General features: G+C 40.1%; 1 protein-coding gene across 1 annotated transcript in view; it reads left to right on the plus strand.

The window, feature by feature from the left end:
* LOC117179742 overlaps positions 1 to 9,316 on the plus strand; it is a 391,922-nt gene that overhangs the window by 128,475 nt on the left and 254,131 nt on the right. The gene's annotated exons all lie outside the window — the stretch shown is intronic.

Here is a 9,316-nt window from a genome sequence, read left to right on the forward strand (position 1 = left end):
TTAAAAATTTGTCATAAGGACAACCGCACGATTTCGCCGGGAGCGCGTGCTAATCTGAAAAATTGCACCCGCTTCCAGCGAAATCGCGGTAAAATTTCAGCCACAACCACGTCTCACAACCTTAATAAAATCCTTGAGAGGCTCAAATCAATCGAAATAGGTCAACTTTCCCTTCAGACAAGCGTGAACCAATTAAATAAAGAACTTTTGAAACGCGTTGAAGAAATAAAAATGTTTAGCTAGAAAATAGGACAAACTTATGACGGAAGACGATGAGGCTAGAAAGGAAAATTGAGGAAATTCGGTAAGTTCGTTAGACAGATTGGAAGAAAGCGAACGAAAGAATGCAGGCTCTCTTTATCCAGAGTAGACACTCTCGTACCTGCGAAGGAAATCACTAGCACCGTAGAAACCCTTAACGGATGAGATGACGTTGGGACACAAAACTTCATAAAAAATGTAAAACGCGCACGGTTACGTTGCTCACAACCGGACCTGCTGCTTGATTTCATACTAACCGATAAATTTTTAGATCATGCCAAGCGATCAATCCGGCACGTTTCAATTAATGACTATGACGAATTATACCAGGCACTACAGGTAAATTTGGGTTCCGGCACTTCTATAGAAATGTGTCGCACCAAGATAGACTCTTGTAGGCAGGGTATCGACAGCGTCCAAAACTACCATAAACGTTTCTGAAAATGCCTCAATGAGCTTTATTACGCGGTTCAGCCAGAACATAGTGAGCCAGCCGCGCGCAAAGTAGCTTTTCAAATTGAGGAGAAATCCGCGATAAAATGCTATATTATGAACCTTGGAGCCGAGATCGAGATTCAAATTAGACCTTTAAATCGAATTCTATGAGTAAGACACAAGAAGAAGCTCTTGAAACTGAGGTTTGGCTTCGAGAAAAATCTAAATTTAAAGTCCAGCCCACCCTCCGAGCTCCCTAACGTGCAACACTGCCTACGCAGGTAACCCCTCGATACATGACATCGAACCAGCAGTCCAATCCACCCAACCAAAATATGCCCCTTGTACAGAGAATGCAGCTGCAGTGCAATCACTGCAAAAGGCCTGGGCACACTGAAGCCCAGTGTTTTACAAAATCTAGTAAAGGCTCAAATTTTCGAGTAGGGTCGAATATGAAAAGACCGACAGAGCATCGAATTCATTTGACTTAAAAGGAATATCGCGAAAGTCAGGAAAATTCACCCGAAAATATAGCGAATCCCTACAACCCCAAGAAAGAAAGTTCAGAATGAGAAATGAGACCCATACATTATATTCCAATTTCAATTTAGAATACCTAGGCGTAAATCACATCTTTATCATAGTTCCAAGTAACTTTCTAATTCCTGAGGACGGAAATGTGGTACTTTGCTTTTTCCAAACGTACAATTACAATCTCTCGAATGATAAATTACTACTTGACGGTTACTCGCACGATCTGATCGGTGACGGTATTTTGATCCCTCCAAATCAGATTAAACGAATAAAATTATCCGTAACAAAATCACATGGACACGTGGGATTTCTAGACATCCTACATATTCCTGATTCCATTTTTCGAATTGACAATTATGAAATAACAGTACTCATTTCCAACGATTCCTCTGAAACAAAAATAATCAGTACACAAGAATTCCAATACAAGTTCTTAAAAATCAAACCTGAAAAAGAACAAGTCCATTATATTTCGGAAAAAGAATTTGCCTCACGAATTAAAATGTTAACAGAAAATTCGAGGCTTAGTAATGTTGAATCCGAACTCCGCGGACACGTTGCTAAAATTGTTCAGTATTACCATGACATCTTTGTACTGTCAGGCGACCCACTCCCGAGTAGCAATTTAACTGCCCACCGTATTGTTCTGAAAACAGAAACAATTCTCAATAATAAATCTTATCGGCTTATCGGTAGATTTCCGCAAAATTAATGAAATCACTGACCAGGATGCTTATCCGCTTCGTATAATTGACGATATTTTGGACAACATCGGATAAGCAAAATTCTTCTCGGCGTTTAATTTAAGTGCTGTCTTTCATCAAATACCTATGGAAGAATCTTCCAGAAAATATACTTCCTCTTCGACCCCCGAGGGACACTTCGAGTTTGAACGAATGCCCTTCGAACTCAAAAACGCTCCCGCAACGTTCCAGCGAATGATGGACAATGCGTTAAGGGGATTGATCGGGAAGATTTGTATCGCATACCTCGGTGACATTGTGGTGTTCGGGTCAAGTATAGAAGAACATAATCGAAATTTATTATTACTTTTTGAGCGACTTCGTCAAACTGGACTTAGGCTACGGCCCGTTAAGTGCGAATACTTACGGCCTGAAATAGAATATCTAGGACATATTATTAACCAAGGAACGTGAAGGAGGTTAGATCCTTCTGAGCACTTTCGGAATATTATCGAAGTTTCATAAAAAACTATTCGACCGTCGCGAAACCTTTAACCGAACTTAAAAAAATCTCCAAAGAATTTATTTGGACAGTAAAATGTCAAGAAGCATTTGAAAAATGGAAATAATCGCTGTGCCAAGCACCTGTCTTACGCTATCCCAATTACAGTAAACAATTCTCACTAACAACTGACGCCTAAAACATTGGCCTAGGCGCAATCCTATCACAAGAAGGGCCTTCGACAATATCTACTGGGACGTAAATTTATCATTTTCACCAATCATCAAGCACTCACATGGTTATTCAACCTTAAAGATCCATCCCCCCGATTAATGCAATGGCGATTTCTTCTAGAGGAATACGAGTATAAGATAGAATATAAAAAAGGTTCCGAAAATATAGCGGTTGACGTTGTCTCATACCTCTTTCCAATCACTCATGATAGTAATCAGCAAGCATTCGACGGGTCTGACATCGACTTAGAACCCGAACTGCCCGAAATCGAATCATCATAGCAACTGACGGGCGCGATCTTCAAACTCCAAACCCGCAAGAAGTTTTGCAGGATGAGCCCGGAACCTCGGGACAATTTAGCCAACTAAAACCACTGGCTGATGATTTCATGTCTGACGAAACATCAACCTTAGAACAAGAATATTACAGGGGGAATATTACACGTGGTTCTCGAATCGAACAGAAACACGTGAAACGGAGAAACCTAACGCTCAAGGAAAACTTTGGAAAGGAGTATCAAAAGAACGCGCAAATCTAGACCGAAATACAGCGAAGCTACCTGAAGATAACGAGAAACAGTGGCAGAAAATCTTAAATCAGCTCGCACAACAGACAATCGATAAAACATGATAATGTTACGTCTACATTTGATGACTCAAAAATAACAACTACCGAACAAATCAAGATCAAAATACTAATTTCTTTCTTGAGTTATAGATATCCGAATCTGAAAAATCACACATGTTTCAACGCAAAAACAGAACTAACTCGCGAAGAACGCGACCAGATCCTTAGAGACTGTCATGGCTCAATGATGCCTCAACACTTCGGCGAGAACAAATCGATAGCCCGGGCACAAGAACTAGGGACATGGGTCAACATAGAATTAGAAATTATCGATTATATCAAAAAATGTCACACACGCCAAATTCAAAAATTAAAAAGAGTTAGAAAAAGGGCTGAAGCGATCATTCCCGATACGCTAACAAATCCCAATGATAAAATCGCGATGGATATTTTTGGACCTTTGCCTATCACAGCTAAAAAGAACGAGTACATTCTGTCGATTCAAGATATGTTAACAAAATACCTCATTTTAATTCCCTTAAAAAATGCCACATCCGAATCAATTATTGAAGGGCTCTTCGACTATTATATTTACACTTTCGGTTCCCCAAAGCACATCTTAAAAGATCAGGGGCAAAATTTGGTCTTAGAATTCATTCAACATTTTGAGAGTCTGTTTAGAATTAGACACGTCAAAACCACATTATTCCACCCCAAAACAATGGAGCGTTGGATAGAGCACACACGACAGTGAAAGGCTTGATTCGGACCGCAATGGCTGACAACCACATTGAATGGGATAACACTCTAAAGTTCCTTTGCATGGCCTATAACACGATGATCCATGAAGGGACAGAATTTTCACCCTTTAACTTAACATTTGGAAGAGATGCAAACTTACCCTCACTATTTGCCACCCCTCCAAACCTTAAATACCCTGAGTTAGTAAGACTTTGGAAAGGAAGGCACGAGAAATACATACGGCGGGTTCGCGATAAAATAAAAAAATCGAAAGTAAAATATAAACGGGTCCAAGGTACAAAAATTGTCATCTCTCAGAAAATTTGTGAAATTGGTGGTTTATTATTGCTCGAAAACAATAAAACGGGGAAGCTATTGCCACACTCGAAAGGAACTGCTACTATTATTGGCATCGAAACCAATAATAATTATGTGGTACTCATTAACAACGAACGACAACGAATCCATGCGAACAAATTAAAACTATACTACTCCTAGTTTCAGGAAGATAGTATTCCTGGCCGTATTATTCTACGGAATCCGGGGTGATGTCCAAATTAAGGATCTTGGAGACACTATGATTTTCGCTGAAAATCTCAGTAGAACCAAGCTCTACCATGAGACTTTGAAACTGATGCTGGGAATCGACATGAAAAACTTTGAAAATCAGTTTTCACAAATAAGCGAAACTTTCGCTCAGGCTCTAATTCATTGTCCTATCCAGTTCGAATTAAAACTTTTAAAAAATCGTTTTAACCCTTTTTTGTACTTTCGATAACCATGACTTTGAACTTATTAATTAGGAATTTGACAAGTTATTTCGGGATAATAAAGTAATGGCTGAAACAATCGGAAATCAAACTCGAATAATAAAAAATGTATTGAATAGCGCCTCGCATGATTTACAAACTCTACATGATAGATCACAAGAACACATAGAAGAATTGAATAAAAGAATAAATGAAACAAATTTCAATAAAAGGAATATCGCAATTTCGAATTTAATTACAGTCACAGAGATTGCAGTTGCCGAGTATAGTGAGGATTTAAATTTAATAATCGATGCAATAAATGATGGGAAGCACGGAATTGTTCGTCCCCAAATTTTAACGCCCGACATTTTGATAATAAAACTTAAATAACTGGAAGAAGTCAACAATAAAAAATACCCTTTTAAACTATCCGTTCAAAAGCTTCCTTTCTTAGAACACGAGGATTTGAAAACCCTGCACCTAGTTCCAAGTCCCATCCGTTAAGGAAATAAATTTATAGCCCTAATCCCCTTACACGAGATTATTCTCACAAACCCTGAAAAAAGCTTATATGTACCCTTGGATTTCAATACTTTAAAACATTGTATAAATATAGACGAACTCCGAATTTGTAACCGAACGCAACCAACTTATTTAATCAGCGAGATCCATTCATGCGAAATAACCATAATAAAACACCAAAACAACAAATTTCCAATAACACATGCCAATTTTCAGTTTTTAGAATTCTTGAATTAGTATTTATCTCATTAAGGGATCCTAACCAATATATTGTAATCCCAGAAGCACCTTCAAAATTAAATGTACTGTGCGGTTCAAAAACACAAACACTTAAACTTGATTCTCCGAGCCTTTTCTTTAGCAGTGAAGATTGTATAATCTAAACACCGAAATCTACTTTAAAATTATGAAAATCTAGTGTACGTCAAAACGACATCTGTTTAAAAAAAATGTATCGTATAAACTCATTGCCGAAGATATTAGTTTACATGGAAACCTCATTACAGGCTATAAAATCACGACATCGAACACGGACCTGGATTGAAACTGATACGGACGTTCTTACTTATCTAGGATACGTAGCACTAGGATTGATAACATTGTACGGATCGTATAAATTACTCTACTTCGATCTTGTAAAGCGAATCATACCCAGAAACTTATGTATTCGATTATTTTTTGTTGATACAACCGTAAACACGACTCCTACTATTCATTACACCGCGGTTGCAACATCACTGCCAGTCTCAACCCCTGTAAAAGTGATAGATTCAAACTCCAGATTAATTCAGGACGATAGTGCAAAAATTGTTCCCAAAAGGGTTAAGTTGCCAACTTAGGGACTAAGTTCGGTCTAAGCAGAGGGGTGTGATGAGTTCATAGTCACCCCTGCTCTAGGTTCCAAATAGTTGGGACCCCAAACTGACCTGCCTTTCCCGCATCCCGTCAGTTTTCGACAGACTTAGCTCTATGCTATATGTGTACCGGTTTACGGACACATCTCAGAGATTACTTGCTTCATCAAAACACAGAAACATCTTGATGGTGAAAGTTGAAATAATTCTTAGTCGGTTTACGCCGGTTGTCGACACGAGCTGCAAATATTCATAAATCATTTAAGAAATTACCTGTTTAGGTACGTGTAAAGGCTAAATGTCTAATTTTAGAAATAAAAGTAACAATAACTCACACGTGAAAAAACATAACTTAATACATTCATTTTGTGTAATTTGACTGACTGTCGCTGATTGCCTACTCGAAATACAAGTTTCCCATTATTTATACAATAAAATGTTTGATCACTTACCGTTCTCAGCGATATCTCCTTCAAGTAAGGCACGGTAGCACATAGAATACCCTTATTTATTTTAATTCATATACAGTCAAAACTGGATTTCATGTAAATTTTAGAACTTAGCCTAACATGAAATACAGAGTCTCGGAACTATTTGCTCTCTCTCCTGTTTTTTCTCTTTCTTGTTTCTCTCTCTATTTTGTGATGCTTGAATGAGCACAGTTCATCCGCCCCCAGCGATTAATTTTAAATATATAAGTAAATAATCACACACACACACACACATATATATATACATATATACATATTAGGTTCTATTTTTATTCCTCTAGAATCAAACTGAAGGGCCTATGACAAAGTCACTGAACGCGACCTCGGGTTGCGGATAGAGTGTCCCAGTGCCAAGGGTTTCTGCTGAATATGGTTACAAAAATAAATAGACACCTGGGTGAGGTATCTAGAATGGTGACTCTGGGATACCGGGCGACCTCTCAGATTACGCAGCCTTATCCTTGCATGCGGGACTCTAAAAGGATGGACGAACCCCTTTCCCTAGCTTCTCATGGGAACAACAATGACAACACCAAACATAGTTGCAGTAAGTGCAGGGCTCCCGACAATGGTTCGGACAATAATGCCGACCACTCTAGAGCTGGGGGAGCCAATCAAAATGGATGCAATGCGATGGATCAGCGGAATATCGGGACCTCTAGGTGAACAGGGCACGGCTGAATGCTCTATGGTGCAAGAAACATCCGAAGAGATCACACTTTTCGCAGCAATGCCTGCGAAACCATGCCGAACTACTCCGAAAAAAGGGCTACGTAAGAGGAACGCCTACTTAACCACAGCTAGAACAAGTCGGCAAGAGAGAAAGAGAGGCTATACTAAGACCAACCGCGGGCAGGCTTCCAATAGAGAAAGAGCGATGCTTTATGTCCTGGAGAAACATCAACACCAAGGTTTCTCTCAAGCCAAAAGATCTGGCTGAAATGGATGATGAGCTTCGTGGACATTTTTCCGAAGCAACCGACCTTTGGGCTATAAACTATTGTGACTATAATGTAGCGAGAGCTTTGGCCGATGCTAACCGTAAAACAAAGCCAACGGCTGATCATAAGACCAAAAGGCCAATGCATCAACTTTCCATAAAGATAGGCTGGGAAAGATAGTACGCGTCCCGCATTCAGCGTGTGATTGACAAATTCACATCTGGTAGGAAATTTACCGCCAAGGTTCAGAAGTTCGCGCGCGAACTCCGGACCCGTCATTACACACTTAACAAGTCAAAGCCGCTGACCATCAGGCAGCATATTGTTGAGAAAATACGGTTACTATATGATGCTAAGAGAAGTCCAGAGCCAGAGGAGGTCGAAGTATTTTGGAGAAAAGTCTACGAAGTGCAGCATAGACTGGACGAAGACTCAGAAAATATAAATAGCTTCCAGGAGCTGTGTGATGCTCTCATGACACCTGATCAAGAATGCCCACCCATCACTACCGAGAAGGTGAAAAAAGTATTAAGAGGGATGAAGAACTATTCCGCACCGAGACCAGATTGTATCAAAACCTTCTGGTTGAAGAAGTTTCCTTCAACCCATCAGCATTTAGCCCTTATTCTCACCTCATATTTAAAGTCGGAAGAGTCGCTTCCGGAGTGGTTGGTGGAAGATCGCACAATACTCCTGCCAAAAATAGGCAACTTAGCTACTAAATGATAGGATTGTGCGGGCAATTGAACCTGTGTGGCAAGAAATGTATGGACAACGAGGCTCAAAGAAAGGCGTAGCGGGATGCCGGGAGAACCTGCTTATCGATGGATGTGTCTGCAAAGATGCAGCATTCAACCAGTGTGACCTATCGATGGCCTGGATTGATTATCGGAAAGCTTTCGATTCGACCTCTCATCGACCAGATTTACTATCTAATCTGGAAAAAGTCGTGTGACAACTAACAAGGTCACCTTTCAGAGAGGTGTCTTTCAGGGCGACACCATGAACCCACTCCTCTTTTGCCTTACATTATTTCCACTATCCCTAGCACTTCGCCATTCCGACGGGTACTTGTGCTGCAAACCTGCAGAACGAAAGTACAAGGTCACTCATGTATTTTACATGGACGATCGCAAGATCTATGCTAAAAACAAAGGGCAAATACATCTAGCTCTAATTATTGTCGAACTATATACTAAGGAAATTGGAATGGAATTTGGGTTAGACAAAAGCGCTAAGGTTTATTTGAAGCGAGGAAAACTTAATGGCATTCCTGAAGATCCTGAGCTCGTTGATAGAAGCGCTATATGACACCTTTGCGCCGGAGAGACTTATACGTACCTGGGCGTGCCATAGAGCCGCACTTAGGATGTTAAATCTATGAAGGATACTATTTGAAGTAGATACAAACGTCTCATCCGGCAAATTTGGTCTTCCGAATTGTCGGCGAGGAACAAAGTATCTGCAACGAACATGCTTGCCGTCCCGGTAGTAGTCTATTCATTTGGAGTAGTTCCATGGACGAAGAACGAGCTCAGATCCCTTGATATTGGGACAAAAAAGGTTATGCACATGAACAAAAGCATGCATCTTAAGTCTTCTGTTCCGCGACTGTACATCGCATGCCGTCAAGCTGGTCGCGGAATATTGAGTCTTGAATGTCTTCACAACAGGATTATTCTGGGTACAGCACATATAGTTGCAAATGGAAGAGACCCTCTTTTTAAAATGGTCAGGAATCACGAGGAAGTAGGCAAAGGAGCATTTCTGTACAAAGCAGCGGAGGAGGCTGCTGAAAC

The sequence above is a fragment of the Belonocnema kinseyi genome, chromosome 9 (assembly GCF_010883055.1).
Source record: "Belonocnema kinseyi isolate 2016_QV_RU_SX_M_011 chromosome 9, B_treatae_v1, whole genome shotgun sequence".
Lineage (NCBI taxonomy): Eukaryota > Metazoa > Arthropoda > Insecta > Hymenoptera > Cynipidae > Belonocnema > Belonocnema kinseyi.